The sequence below is a fragment of the Capricornis sumatraensis genome, chromosome 2 (genome assembly GCF_032405125.1).
Source record: "Capricornis sumatraensis isolate serow.1 chromosome 2, serow.2, whole genome shotgun sequence".
NCBI lineage: Eukaryota > Metazoa > Chordata > Mammalia > Artiodactyla > Bovidae > Capricornis > Capricornis sumatraensis.
In genome coordinates this window covers 57,519,975-57,535,787 of record NC_091070.1, presented here as the reverse complement: position 1 = coordinate 57,535,787, position 15,813 = coordinate 57,519,975, and the positions used below count along the sequence as shown (strand labels likewise).

The following is a 15,813-nucleotide window of genomic DNA, read 5'->3' as shown; positions in this document are numbered from 1 at the left end:
TAACATATTTAAAGGTTCCAGGGTCTAGGACATAAACATCTTTGGAGGGCCTTTATCCTGCCTATCAAGGAGGCAATGAATCCAGTCCCTGAGGCTGAATCATGATTTGTTTAAACTAGTTATAACAATTCTATTTGTATCCCTTTGACAGTAATGGATCGGTCAGTTCAGTTCAGTTCAGTCGCTCAGTCGTATCCAACTCGTTCCGACCCCATGAATCACAGCACTCCAGGCCTCCCTGTCCATCACCAACTCCCAGAGTTCACTCAGATTCACCTTCATAGAGTCAGTGATGCCATTCAGCCATCTCATCCTCTGTCATCCCCTTCTCCTCCTGCCCCCAATCCCTCCCAGCATCAGTCTTTTCCAATGAGTCAACTCTTCGCATGAGGTGGCCAAAGTACTGGAGTTTCAGCTTCAGCATCATTCCTTCCAAAGAAATCCCAGGGCTGATCTCCTTCAGAATGGACTGCTTGGATCTCCTTGTGGTCCTAGGGACTCTCAAGAGTCTTCTCCAACACCACACTTCAAAAGCATCAATTCTTCAGCGTTCAGCCTTCTTCATAGTCCAACTCTCATATCCATACATGACCACTGGAAAAACCATAGCCTTGACTAGACGGACCTTAGTCAGCAAAGTAAAGTCTTTTGAATATGCTATCTAGGTTGGTCATAACTTTTCTTCCAAGGAGTAAATGTCTTTTAATTTCATGGCTGCAGTCACCATCTGCAGTGATTTTGGCCCAAAAAAAATAAAGTCAGACACTGTTTCCACTGTTTCCTCATCTATTTCCCATGAAGTGATGGGACCTGATGCCATGATCTTCGTTTTCTGAATGTTGAGCTTTAAGCCAACTTTTTCACTTTCCTCTTTCACTTTCGTCAAGAGGCTTCTTAGTTCCTCTTCACTTTCTGCCATAAGGGTGGTGTCATCTGCATATCTGAGGTTATTGAGATTTCTCCCGGCAATCTTGCTTCCAGCTTGTGATTCTTCCAGCCTAGCGTTTCTCATGATGTACTCTGCATAGAAGTTAAATAAGCAGGGTGACAATATACAGTCTTGACATACTCCTTTTCCTATTAGGAACCAGTCTGTTGTTCCATGTCCAGTTCTAACTGTTGCTTCCTGACCTGCATACAGATTTCTCAAGAAGCAGGTCAGGTGGTCTGGTATTCCCATCTCTTTCAGAATCTTCCACAGTTTATTGTGGTCCACACAGTCAAAGGCTTTGGCATAGTCACTAAAGCAGAAATAGATGTTTTTCTGGAACTCTCTTGCTTTTACCATGATCCAGCGGATGTTGGCAATTTGATCTCTGGTTCCTCTGCCTTTTCTAAAACCAGCTTGAACATCAGGAAGTTCATGGTTCACGTATTGCTGAAGCCTGGCTTGGAGAATTTTGAGCATTACTTTACTAGCATGTGAGATGAGTGCAATTGTGCAGTAGTTTGAGCATTCTTTAGCATTGGCTTTCTTTGGGACTGGAATGAAAACTGATCTTTTCCAGTCCTGTGGCCACTGCTGAGTTTTCCCAATTTGCTGGCATATTGAGTGCAGCACTTACACAGCATCATCTTTCAGGATTTGAAATAGCTCTACTGGAATTCCATCACCTCCACTAGCTTTGTTCGTAGTGATGCTTTCTAAGGCCCACTTGACTTCACATTCCAGGATGTCTGGCTCTAGATGAGTGATCACACCATCGTGATTGTCCAGGTCGTGAAGATCTTTTTTGTACAGTTCTTCTGTGTATTCTTGCCACCTCTTCTTAATATCTTCTGCTTCTGTTAGGTCCAGACCATTTCTGTCCTTTATCGAGCCCATCTTTGCATGAAATGTTCCCTTGGTATCTCTAATTTTCTTGAAGAGATCTCTAGTCTTTCCCATTCTGTTGTTTTCCTCTATTTCTTTGTACTGATTGCTGAGGAAGGCTTTCTTATCTCTTCTTGCTATTCTTTGGAACTCTGCATTCAGATGCTTATATCTTTCCTTTTCTCCTTTGCTTTTCGCCTCTCTTCTTTTCACAGCTATTTGTAAGGCCCCCTCAGACAGCCATTTTGCTTTTTTGCATTTCTTTTCCATGGGGATGGTCTTCATCCCTGTCTCCTGTACAATGTCACAAACCTCATTCCATAGTTCATCAGGCACTCTATCTATCAGATCTAGGCCCTTAAATCTATTTCTCACTTCCACTGTATAATCATAAGGGATTTGATTTAGGTCATACCTGAATGGTCTAGCGGTTTTCCCTACTTTCTTCAATTTAATTCTGAATTTGGTAATAAGGACTTCATGATCTGAGCCACAGTCAGCTCCCGGTCTTGTTTTTGCTGACTGTATAGAGCTTCTCCATCTTTGGCTGCAAAGAATATAATCAATCTGATTTCGGTGTTGACCATCTGTTGATGTCCATGTGTAGAGTCTTCTCTTGTGTTGTTGGAACAGGGTGTTTGCTATGACCAGTGCATTTTCTTGGCAAAACTCTATTAGCCTTTGCCCTGCTTCATTCCGCATTCCAAGGCCAAATTTGCCTGTTACTCCAGGTGTTTCTTGACTTCCTACTTTGGCATTCCAGTCCCCTATAATGAAAAGGACATCTTTTTTGGGTGTTAGTTCTAAGAGATCTTGTAGGTCTTCATAGAACTGTTCAATTTCAGCTTCTTCAGCGTTACTGGTTGGGGCATAGACTTGGATTACTGTGATATTGAATGGTTTGCCTTGGAGACGAACAGAGATCATTCTGTCATTTTTGAGATTGCACTGAAGTACTGCATTTCAGACTATTTTGTTGACCATGATGGCTACTCCATTTCTTCTGAGGGATTCCTGCCCGCAGTAGTAGATATAATGGTCATCTGAGTTAAATTCACCCATTCCAGTCCATTTGAGTTCACTGATTCCTAGAATGTCGACATTCACTCTTGCCATCTCTTATTTGACCACTTCCAATTTGTCTTGATTCATGGACCTAACATTCCAGGTTCCTATGCAATATTGCTGTTTACAGCATTGGACCTTGCTTCTATCACCAGTCACAGCCACAACTGGGTATTGTTTTTGCTTTGGCTCCATCCCTTCATTCTTTCTAGAGTTATTTCTCCACTAATCTCCAGTAGCATATTGGGCACCTACTGACCTGAGGAGTTCCTCTTTCAGTATTCTATCATTTTGCCTTTTCATACTGTTCATGGGGTTCTCAAGGCAAGAATACTGAAGTGGTTTGCCATTCCCTTTCCAGTGGACCACATTCTGTCAGACCTCTCCACCATGACCCGCCCACCCTGGGTTGCCCCCCAGGCATGGCTTAGTTTCATTGAGTTAGACAAGGCTGTGGTCCTAGTGTGATTGGATTGACTAGTTTTCTGTGAATATGGTTTCAGTGTGTCTGCCCTCTGATGCCCTCTTGCAACACCTACCATCTTACTTGGGTTTCTCTTACCTTGGGCATGGGCTATCTCTTCACAGCTGTTCCAGCAAAGCGCAGCCGCTGCTCCTTACCTTGGATGAGGGGTATCTCCTCATCTCCGCCCTTCCTGACCTTCAATGTGGGATGGCTCCTCTAGGCCCTCCTACGCCCATGCAGCAACCACTCCTTGGATTTGGGGTCGCTCCTCCCAGCCGCCGCCCCTGGCCTCGGACTCTGGGTAGCTCCTCTCAGCCGTTCCTGTGCCATCAAAGCCTGGCACTCTAGGCCACTGCCCTTGACCTCGGACGTGGGGTAACTCCTCTTGGCCTGTAAGACGGATGAGTTGTAGGAAGAAGCCTGGATATCTCGACAAGATTTTCCTCCCAATAGGAAAGGTGCAAAAGGAGAGAGTCTCACTTTTCTCATCACCTTTTTCTTATCTTTAGGATGTTATTATATGTGGACATGATGTGCTAAGTCACTTCAGTTGTATCTGACTCTTTGCAACCCCATGGATCATAGCCCACCAGGCTCCTCTGTCCATGGAATTCTCTAGGCAAGAATACTGGAGTGGGTTGCCGTTTTCTCCTCTAGGGATCTTCCTAATCCAGGGGTCAAACCTGTGTCTCTTAAGTCTCCTGCATTGGCAGGAGGGTTCTTTGCCACTAGCGCCACTTGGGAAACCAAAGCTACTACAAATACCTTGTGACATTTTAAAGGCCAAAACAACTATAGGGATGCTGACTTAATAGACTGACACTGTTAGGCCAGTATCTAACCCTGGAATCACTTACCCTTAGATTTCCTATTAAATGAAATACTTAAATGCTTTTAGGTTAAGCTACTATTAGTAAGATATTTTGTTATTTGCAGCTGAAGTAATTCTAACTAATACATAACTCTAAATGGACCTGAACTGCATATCATTTGGACTTTGTTACTTGCCTGTAAGAATACTGACTCTTAGAAAATAGCTTCCAGCCATACAGGGAAAAAAATCAGCACAAACAAAGATAGGCATATTGGTGATTTTAATATCAGAGGAATTATATTTGAGCTTCCAGGCTTATGTGATAACAAGCTATTCTCTTTTTATCTTGTTTCATATTCTTCCTACCCTAAAGTGCACACAGATGGTTTCTACGTCTGGTCTCAGTTACTAGACAGTAAAATAAACAAGATAAGGCCTGTAAAGTACCTCTATATAGTAGAGCTATATATAGTAACTGTTTAATGATTTATAGCTGTTACTATGGTGTATAACCTGTGCCTGATGGCTAGCACTTTATTTTGGCTGATTACATCGCATGATTCCTAACAGTGTCACCAAAGTCCCTTGAGACAAAATAAACTGAGATGATGCCTTCTCCATACCCTGATCCTCTCTTAGAGGATTAAAAATCACACTCAGTAAAGAAGTTACTCTCTAATAAAAGTCTGGGGAACCTTCATTTACTTTTCAAACAGGGACTCATAAATTAATTATAGATATTTTGATTTTAAAATGGGTGCTTTTGACTTGAAAGAGACGTGTGTACCCCAATGTTCATCACAGCACTGTTTACAATAGCTAGGACATGGAAGCAACCTAGAAGTCCATCAGCAGATGAATGGATAGGAAAGCTATGGTACATATACACAATGGAATATTACTCAGCTATTAGAAAGAATGCATTTGAATCAGTTCTAATGAGGTGGATGAAACTGGAGCCTATTATACAGAGTGAAGTAAGTCAGAAAGAAAAACACCAATACAGTATATTAATGCATATATATGGAATTTAGAAAGATGGCAACAATACCCCATCATGGAACAATAACCAAATGTTCTATAAGAGGATAACCCAGTTAGACTTCTGTGTATGGTATAGAGCAACATTTTTGCATCTTGCATGATGCAAGACAGCAAAAGAGACACAGATGTAAAGAACAGACCTTTGGACTCTGTGGGAGAGGGAGAGGGTGGGATGATTTGAAAGACAGTATTGAAACATGTATATTACCATATGTGAAACAGATGGCCAGTTCAGGTTCAATGCATGAGACAAGGCACTCAGGGCTGGTGCACTGGGACAACCCTGAGGAATGGGATGGGGAGCAAGGTGGGACGGGGTGTTCAGGATGAGGGACACATGTACACCCATGGTTGATTCATGTCAATGTATGGCAAAAACCACTACAATATTGTAAAGTATTTAGCCTCCAATTAAAATAAATAAATTTATCCCCCAAAAATGGGTGCTTTTTATAATAATGTTAGACTAGGCACCTCCCTCTAATTTTGATCCTCAAACAGATCTCAGTGAATACCTGTTCAAACCCTCACCCAAACTCTCCCTAGACTCAGATGTAACAAGAGGACTCCTAAGAAGCTGTTATCTGATGATCTAATGCACTTCTAAAAATACCTGTTGAGAGAGGTTTTCTAATTGTTCATACCTACAGACTATTGACAGAATGAAACCAGTCCTGCCTGTCTCTCCTTAGGCAAACACAGGTCTTTTCCTGATAATTTCAGGTTGAATAAGAACTGTTAAGACTTCATCATCCCGTAACAAAATTTGGCAAGGACATATATTTTTTTAAAAGGAGGGTGGGGCGGCAGAAAAAAATGTTGCTCTATACCATACACAGAAGTCTAACTGGGTTCTCCTCTTATAGAATATTTGGTTATTGTTCCATGAGCAGTGACCAAGAAAAGGGCTACCAGCCCATTTTAGAGAGCAACATGCTGCCAGCCGTGCTGAAATACTAACACATCCCCAGTGCCTACCGTGTGCTCTGACTCATGACTACAAATAAGATTTTTTCAATGAATTTCTTAAAACTTAGAGGAACAAGAATGCTACACTAGAGTAATAGCTCAGAGAAAGTGAACTCTGGGACCTAAAGTCTTATTTGGAGGCAGATAGAATTTTATACTGTTTCAAGTTAATTTGTTCAAAAGTTCTCTCATTGATGCTTTACTCCTTTGCACAACACATTCCCTTACCCTCTTAAAAAGGACTCTACCTAACTTTATACATATGTTCTATATCTTTCATTTTCTAAAAACTGCTACTGGGAAAATGGACGTTGTAGTTCACTTAACCATTATGTTGCACACATATGAAAAAAAAAATCATCTGACTTAATGTTTCCGTTGAATTGATCTGCTTAAGGTACCATGTGCAATACCCTTTAGTCAACTCACCCAACAGAACTGAAATTCAATCCACACTGTATTTGGCATTTTAAATCCGAGGCCCTTAGAAACCTCTCCACATCCACAGGGAAAAGCAAGAGTCAGACAAGCTATGTGAACAGACTCATTCAGCCAAGGCCAGAGAAAGAATCACTCCGCATCCATCTCTGAGAGTGCAGGTCCCCAAGGATTGATCAAGACGGTGTTTCCCTTCTCCTCAGGCAGCTTCCGACAGGACTTCTTTCGTTCCTTTAAAGTTTTGTCTGTTCAGAGAATTTAACTCTCCCAAGGTTCCAGGGACATCAGTTGAGTTCATGAACGAAAAACTGGGGCTCGTTCAGACCTATCTTTTCTGAAGAACTGTGGGGTTAAGCATTTCATTTGCTCTCCTTTACGTCCTCGCCCCCAGGAAGTTAGGACGGGCCACGTGGCTTGCTTTGACCAGTGAAATGCAAACAGATCAGTTACGTCACTTCCGGGACAAAGCATTTAATTGCAGGTATTCATACCACAGTCTGCTCTTCTCTGCCTCCATCATCGGTGTGGCACATGTTGAGCGGAAGCCTGTTTCAGCGCTAGCCTTTGACCTTTAAGTGACTGTGACAAGCAGAGCCCTCCTATCAAGCCATGACAGACACACAGGGTAATAGAGAAATAAACCATTGTTCTTTTACATCAGTGATTTTTTTTTTAAACTCCATTACAAGCTCATTCATTCTAATAGAGGAAATTAAGGACTACTGTGTGTGAAGAAAGGCAAAATGAGGGCTTTTATGGATGAGAGACTAAAGAGAGAAGTGGCAGGCTGAAGGGGAGGCTGTGGAGAGGTTAAAGAGTAAGTGGTCTGTCCCTACCAGTGCCGCATAGGCAGTTAGTGTCCAAAGAGTGCTGGGGCCAAAGCAGGACGCTTGTATGAGAACCAGTCTTGTGCCCAATAAATGAGTAGAACCGGAGAACTGACCTACTCCAAGGAAGCTTCCCAAACTTGTCACTAATAGCTCTGAATGCTCTGGAACAGTCATAGAAAGTTGAGTTCACAGTCTGTATTAGTCCAAGTCTCAAAGAAGCACACAGTAAATTGAGCTTAAGGGAGGCAAGAAGTTTGTTTTAAGGGATTAAAACAGGCAACACCAGTGGAGAAAAATGAGGGGGGAGGGGGGGAAGAAGAGACAGGGAGGACAATCAAACTACAATAAGTTCAGATTTCTTTCAAGGAGAGAGAGAGAAGGGAGGGAGGTATGAAACACTGTGCACTTCCAGGAAAGTTGTAGCAAGACTGATAAGAGACTCCTCAGTCAAAATCACCCTTCAGAGGAGCTGTGTTTCCATATCTTAAAACCCCTGCCACACGTAGCCTTGGCTGGGAGCAGTTCCTAGAAAACAGGGCCTGATGCTGTGGCAACTAGCAAGGGCTAAACCCTACTTCTAAGGAGGAGGTCCGAGTGAAGAATTTTCCCAACCCCCACATAGCAGCAACATCATATTTTATACAGCTTATAAAAGTCTTAACAGGGAAGAAGGCCAATGATTCCACATAACACGTAGAACATTATTTCTTGGTGATAATAGTACTGCCTTATGTTTATTACAAGGTGTACATCTTGCTAAGTGCTTTTACATATCTCCTCCCATTTTAAACAGTCCAGGTGACATTATTCCCATTAGAAGAATGGGAAGCTTGAAGCTCTCTAGGACTCTGACCATTAAGAGGGGAGCTGAGCCTGGCACTCAACCATCTATTCTTAGTCCAAGCTAAGCCCACAATATAATGAAGGCACCTGCTGAAAGTCAGTGCCCTGAAAATGTTTGCACTGTCCTTAAGCAAGAATTAATTTTAGGTCACTTGCTTAAAAGCTGCTCTAGAAAGAAAATTCACTTGAAGAAGGCTCTGTGTTTATTCTTTCTCTAGAGGCAGCATTCACAGGGCAAGAACACATTTGTCTCTAGCAGAGAAACCCAAGGATGGCTCACAAGATGTCCTTCAGGGGATGACTAGAGGCTGGAGTCTCTAATGGCCAGAGCAGCCCGTGCGGCTTCAGAATGGAAGGAGAAGTTTCTCCAGCTGAGATAGCCCACTGTAAGCGCAGAGGAGATGATTCAGTTTGGAAATGCAGATACTGCAGAGAAAACCCTTGTAACATATAGAAGCTCCCTCAACTGGACAACAGGCCTGTTTACGTGGAATGAGACTAGTATATACTTTCCTTTAACGTTAACAGATATTTTCTTCTCAAAAAGAAAGAAACAAAAATAGTAAAGCAGGAATTACCCAGAGAGAAGGAAAAAGTGAAATCATAGTTCCACTCTCTGAATTGGCACAGCCCAGTAAGGAGGGAGAAGTTGACTTCCTGCCAAGTTTCAGTGTCCCACCAAAAATTAAAGACACCAGATAAAGGCAACCCAATCCAGGAGCTATGGCACCTGAGATGAAAATAAACAAGAAAGCTTTAAGTTCTAAGAAGAAAGGATTACAATGTCAATTTTAAGATTGCTGATTACATTGAAACCACTGAAAACAGTGATAATTTCATTGGATGTCAAAAACACCTAGGAACAAAAACCTTTTAAAGTATGAAATTATCTCTCAGGGGAATAAGATGTGAACCATTTCCATTTCTACAGTGCACTTGTCCATGCAACTTCCTTCCAGAGTAGGATGGAAATAAATGCCCATTAGGCCTCTTTGGGCTTGCTTCCAGCAGAGGAAAATGTTCTGGGTGAAATGGCACCCCAGTAAACCACATTGAACCTGGCTTTTAATTCACACTTAAAAATCATTTACTCATAAGTGGAAAGTTGCTTTCCCTTCTTAGCACAAGCAACTGCCTTGGGCAGCCAAAAAGGAAATAACAGAGTGGTGGGCTAAAAGGGTCTCTAAGTTCTGGTCCCAATGCTGTCACTAATTGGGTCTTGTTGGACAAGTCATGTAATCACCCCACAACCTGTTTCCTTATTTATAAAAGGATACAGTTAAGAGTTAAAAGCCTTTTTTCTCCTCCAGTTGATCTCGGAAGCTTTGAAAGAACACTGATGCCTAGAACTGAATCAGAATCTCTGGGAGTCTAAGTTTTTAAAGTTCTCCCAGTGGTTCAGATGAGCCCACTCCATAGACCAGTATTTTAGGGTTGACTAAACAAGATGTTCGTAATGATGTTTTCTAAGGCCCACTTGACTTCACATTCCAGGATGTCTGGCTCTAGATGAGTGATCACACCATCGTGATTATCTTGGTAATAAAGATCATTTTTGTACAGTTCTTCTGTGTATTCTTGCCACCTCTTCTTAATATCTTCTGCTTCTGTTAGGTCCATACCATTTCTGTCCTTTATCGAGCCCATCTTTGCATGAAATGTTCCCTTGGTATCTCTAATTTTCTTGAAGAGATCTCTAGTCTTTCCCATTCTGTTGTTTTCCTCTATTTTTTTGCACTGATTGCTGAAGAAGGCTTTCTTATCTCTCCTTGCTATTCTTTGGAACTCTGCATTCAGATGCTTATACCTTTCCTTTTCTCCATTGCTTTTCGCTTCTTTTCTTTTCGCAGCTATTTGTAAGGCCCCCTCAGACAGCCATTTTGCTTTTTTGCATTTCTTTTCCATGGGGATGGTCTTGATCCCTGTCTCCTATACAATGTCACAAACCTCCATCCATAGTTCATCAGGCACTCTATCTATCAGATCCAGGCCCTTAAATCTATTTCTCACTCCCACTGTATAATCACAAGGGATTTGATTTAGGTCATACCTGAATGGTCTAGCGGTTTTCCCTACTTTCTTCAATTTAAGTCTGAATTTGGTAATAAGGAGTTCATGATCTGAGCCACACACAGTTAGCTCCCGGTCTTGTTTTTGTTGGCTGTATAGAGCTTCTCCATGGAACAACAGACTGGTTCCAAATAGGAAAAGGAGTACGTCAAGGCTGTATATTGTTACCCTGTTTATTTAACTTATATGCAGAGTACATCATGAGAAATGCTGGGCTGGAAGAAGCACAAGTTGGAATCAAGATTGCCAGGAGAAATCTCAATAACCTCAGATATGCAGATGACACCACCCTTATGGCAGAAAGTGAAGAAGAACTAAAGAGCCTCTTGATGAAAGTGAAAGAGGAGAGTGAAAAAGTTGGCTTAAAGCTCAACATTCAGAAAACGAAGATCATGGCATCTGGTCCCGTCACTTCATGGGAAATAGATGAGGAAACAGTGGAAATAGTGTCAGACTTTATTTTGGGGGACTCCAAAATCACTGCAGATGATGACTGCAGCCATGAAATTAAAAGATGCTTACTCCTTGGAAGAAAAGTTATGACCAACCTAGATAGCATATTCAAAAGCAGAGACATTACTTTGCCTACAAAGGTCTGTCTAGTCAAGGCTATGGTTTTTCCAGTGGTCATGTATGGATGTGAGAGTTGGACTGTGAAGAAAGCTGAGTGCCGAAGAATTGATGCTTTTGAAGTGTGGTGTTGGAGAAGACTCATGAAGAGTCCCTTGGACTGCAAGGAGATCCAACCAGTCCATTCTGAGGGAGATCAGCCCTGGGATTTCTTTGGAAGGAATGATGCTGAAACTGAAACTCCAGTACTTTGGCCACCTCATGCGAAGAGTTGACTCATTGGAAAAGACTTTGATGCTGGGAGGGATTGGGGGCAGGAGGAGAAGGGGACGACAGAGGATGAGATGGCTGGATGGCATCACTGACTTGATGGACATGAGTCTGAGTGAACTCCGGGAGTTGGTGATGAACAGGGAGGTCCATCACCCCATGCTGCGACTCATGGGGTCACAAAGAGTAGGACACGACTGAGCGACTGAACTGAACTGAAACAAGATGTTCAAGATTCCCTCCAATTCTAAAATTCTCTGATGAGAAGGTAGTAGAAGAGGAGGTCAAGGAGAGGTGTGCTGTGCCACAGGGTAGCAGCACCTGCATCGCTGAGAGCATGTTAGAACAGCAGGCTCTAGGGGGAGGAGCCCAAGATGACCTGAGTAGAAGGACATAGAGCTCGCTTCTCCCTGACAAACATATCAAAACCTAGGCTCTTGGCCCCTATCCCAGAAGCTTACTGAATTAGAATCTATATTTGAACAAGATCCCCAGTGATTCATAAATATGTGAATGTTAGACTGCTCTGCTCTATTTTACATAATCAGGAGTGAACCTGCCTGCCTATATGTCAGTGGGTCATCTTCCTGCCCAGTCTCTGTGGCCTGGCCAACCAGGAACACAACACAAGAAAAACACACAGCTTCAGGTGGAAACTGTTTCTGGGAGCCATGCTCCTCAAAGAATGTGATTTGGGGACATTGTCGTCTCACTATAAGTCCCCTTTCAAGTTTGTGGGAAATGCCTGTGAAGGCAAAAGTGAGGCCAGATTGGGAGAGAGAGCTAGTTGGCGGGGAGTGGGGGAAGGATATTATTCTTCCAGCTATCAACCAGGCAAAATTTCATAGATGAAATTTCTAGAGGTGAGGTTGAGAGTGTTGAGAAAGAAATTTTAACTTATGCTAGACTGCTAGTCCTTATTAGGGCAGGGGGAAATAAAATCCGTTGCAGCTCACTTTCTCAGATGTTTGCTATTCTTACCCACATTTCTGCTCTTAGGGGAGGGGAAGTCTGATTTACAAAATTCAGATAAGGCATGTAAAAAGACAGAAAGCAGGAAGCAGGCGAGGCTAGGCACAGGAGGCTGCAGTGAAGGCCCTGGGAGCTGCGGATCTGTGCTGCGAAGAAAAAGGCAAGATTGCCCTGAGCAGTTGGAGCCTGGGCGCAACCCCGCCATGACTTAACAAGATGTCGGCACAAAGCAGGCATTCTGGCTGGTCACACCCACTTCAGCAACTCAAATTCACCACCTCAGACCCCTGTAACCTCATCAAAGATGAGTTTCAGCTGCTGCAGACTCAGTACCATAGTCTGAAACTTGAATGTGACAAGCTGGCCAGCAAGAAGCCAGAGACCAGCATCATTACGTGATGTACTGCAAAATATCCTAGGGCCTCCCAGGTGCCTCAGTGGTGAAGAATCCTCCTGCCAATGTAGGAGATGTGGGTTCAGTCCTTGGATCGGGAAGATCCCCTGGAGAAGGGAATGACTGCCCACTCCATTATTTTTGCCTGGAGAATTCCATGGACAGAGGAGCCTGGTGGGCTACAGTCCATGGAGTCACAAAAGAGTCGAACATGACTGAGGAACTAAGCACACGAAACATCCTGCAGCTTTAACATCAAGATGCATAAGCAAGCTGAAATCTTCAAGGGGCTGAATGGGATAAGTGCTAGGACCCACCCTACCTTTTCCCAGAGCAGTAGCAGCAGTTCTTAGGAACCATCCAGTGGGCTAATAAGCAGATTACAGTTCCTGAGCTGAACGCCATCATCTGACAGAAACTCCAAGCCCACCAGCTTCCCAGCTGCAGGCTCTTGCCCTGCCCTGATGCCACCGCCTGGGGAAGCTGCAGCCCCTTCACTGCTGGGACTTAGCACAGGCACTGGACTCTTCTTACCTGTCTGTGTTCCCTGGCTCACCTCTCCAAGGAAGACAATAATGGGCATGATGGTGGTACCCACCAGAAAGATGATGGCAGGTGAGAAGTCAGAGAGTGGGCAGCTGAGATGCAGAGACAGACACGGAGAAAGAGCCAGGTTCATCATAAGACATGGTATGCTCATTCAGTTCAGTTCAGTTGCTCAGTTGTGTCCAACTCTTTGTGACCCCATGAACTGCAGCATACCAGGCTTCCCTGTCCATCACCATCTCCTGGAGTCCACCCAAACCCATGTCCATTGAGTCAGTGATGCCATCCAACCATCTCATCCTCTGTCGTCCCCTTCTCCTCCTGCCCTCAATCTTCCCCAGGATCAGGGTCTTTTCTAATGAGTCAGCTCTTCGCATAAGGTGGCCAAAGTACTGGAGTTTCAACTTCAACATCAGTCCTTCCAATGAACACCCAGGACTGATCTCCTTTAGGATGGACTGGTTGGATCTCCTTGCAGTCCAAGGGACTCTCAAGAGTCTTCTCCAACACCACCCTTCAAAAGCATCAATTCTTTGGCACTCAGCTTTCTTTTATAGTCCAACTCTCACATCCATACATGACCACTGGAAAAACCATAGCCTTGACTAGACGGATCTTTGTTGACAAAGTAATGTCTCTGCTTTTGAATATGCTATCTAGGTTGGTCATAACTTTTCTTCCAAGGAGTAAGCATCTTTTAATTTCATGGCTGCAGTCACCATCTGCAGTGATTTTGGAGCCCTAAAAAATAAAGTCAGATACTGTTTCGCCATCTATTTCCCATGAAGTGATGGGACCAGATGCCATGATTTTCGTTTTCTGAATGTTGAGATTTAAGCCAACTTTTTCACTCTCCTCTTTCACTTTCATCAAGAGGCTCTTTAGTTCTTCTTCACTTTCTGCCATAAGGGTGGTGTCATCTGCATATCTGAGGTTATTGAGATTTCTCCTAGCAATCTTGATCACAGCTTGTGCTTCTTCCAGCCCAGTGTTTCTCATGATGTACTCTGCATATAAGTTAAATAAGCAAGGTGACAATATACAGCCTTGATGTACTCTTTTTCCTATTTGGAACCAGTCTGTTGTTCCATGCTCAGGACTGGCTAAACTCTGCTAGTATTTATGGTAGCACCTATTGGGGCCCTCGCCCTGCCAATGTGCCATCCCCGACTTTGCTCCTACCCTTGACTCTTGGTCTCCCTCCTCTCCCCGTGCAGCCTGAAAGGGTGAATACCTCCTCAGGCCACAGACAAGGCAAGCTGCACTCTAGAAGTGCAAATGGGAGGCCAGGTTAGAAGGGAGCAAAATGTCTAGCAGGTCAACATCAGCTGCCATTCCTGGACTTACACACATGTAATTGACATCCTCCTGTGAGCCCCTCCTGGAACACCCCACCTCCTACCCTGGCACTGCGTGCAACCACAATGTTAGCTGACCCTGCTGCACCGGAGTCCCCATGACTCCCCCTCCTCCACACTCGTCCTCCACTACTTCCCAATGCCCATGCCCACCTGGTTCTCTCCCCTCACCCAAGAAAGAAAAAGGGATCGGAGACAGCATGTTTAGATCATGGAGCAGGGTGGGGCAGGTGATGACCCGGAATTCCCTTTCTCCCCTTTCCAAATAAAGTTGTTGTTGTTCAGCTGCTAAGTCATGTCCAACTCTGTAACCCTATGGACTGTAGCCTGCCAGGCTCCCCTGTCGATGGGATTCTCCAGGCAAGAATACTGGAGTGGGTCAGTATGCCCTCCTCCAGGGGAACTTCCCAACCCAGGGATCAAACCTGAGTCTCTTGATTCTCCTGCATTGGCCGGCAGATTCTTTACCACTGCGCCACCTAGGAATAAAGATGAAAAGTGAAAGTGAAAGTGAAGTCGCTCAGTCATGTCTGACTCTTTGCAACCCCATGGACTGTAGCCTACCAGGCTTCTCCCTCCATGGGATTCTCCAGGCAAGAGTACTGGAGTGGGTTGCCATTTCCTTTTCCAGGGGATCTTCCCAGCCCAGGGATCAAACCCGGGTCTCCCACATTCCAGGCAGACGCTTTAACCTCTGAGTTCACCCGTTAAATAAATAAATGAAATAAAAATAAAAACCAGGAAAAAAGTCTTTTAAATCTTCCCAGACCAAAAAAAAAGTCTCCCCAGACAGAAGGAAATCTTGCTATTTTTACTTCAAGAAAAAGAAGCTCCCAGTTTTATTCTTTTACAGCACACTACTGAAATCACTACAGATGGTGACTGCAGCCATGAAATTAAAAGATGCTTACTCCTTGGAAGAAAAGTTATGACCAACCTAGATAGCATATTCAAAAGCAGAGACATTACTTTGCCGACTAAACTCCATCTAGTCAAGGCTATGGTTTTTCCAGTGGTCATGTATGGATGTGAGAGTTGGACTGTGAAGAAGGCTGAGCACTGAAGAACTGATGCTTTTGAAGTGTGGTGTTGGAGAAGACTCTCGAGAGTCCCTTGGACTGCAAGGAGATCCAACCAGTCCATTCTGAAGGAGATCAGCCCTGGGATTTCTTTGGAAGGAATGATGCTGAAGCTGAAGCTCCAGTACTTTGGCCACCTCATGCGAAGAGTTGACTCATTGGAAAAGACTTTGATGCTGGGAGGGATTGGGGGCAGGAGGAGAAGGGGACGACAGAGGATGAGATGGCTGGATGGCATCACTGACTCAATGGACATGAGTCTGAGTGAACTC

The 15,813-nt window shown here is 43.8% G+C and overlaps 1 pseudogene; it reads left to right on the top strand.

Annotated features, from left to right (window-relative positions):
* Nucleotides 1-12,380: 12,380 nt before the first annotated feature.
* On the top strand, nucleotides 12,381-13,177 carry LOC138096398 (TLE family member 5-like; annotated as a pseudogene).
* The last annotated feature ends 2,636 nt before the right edge of the window (nucleotides 13,178-15,813 follow it).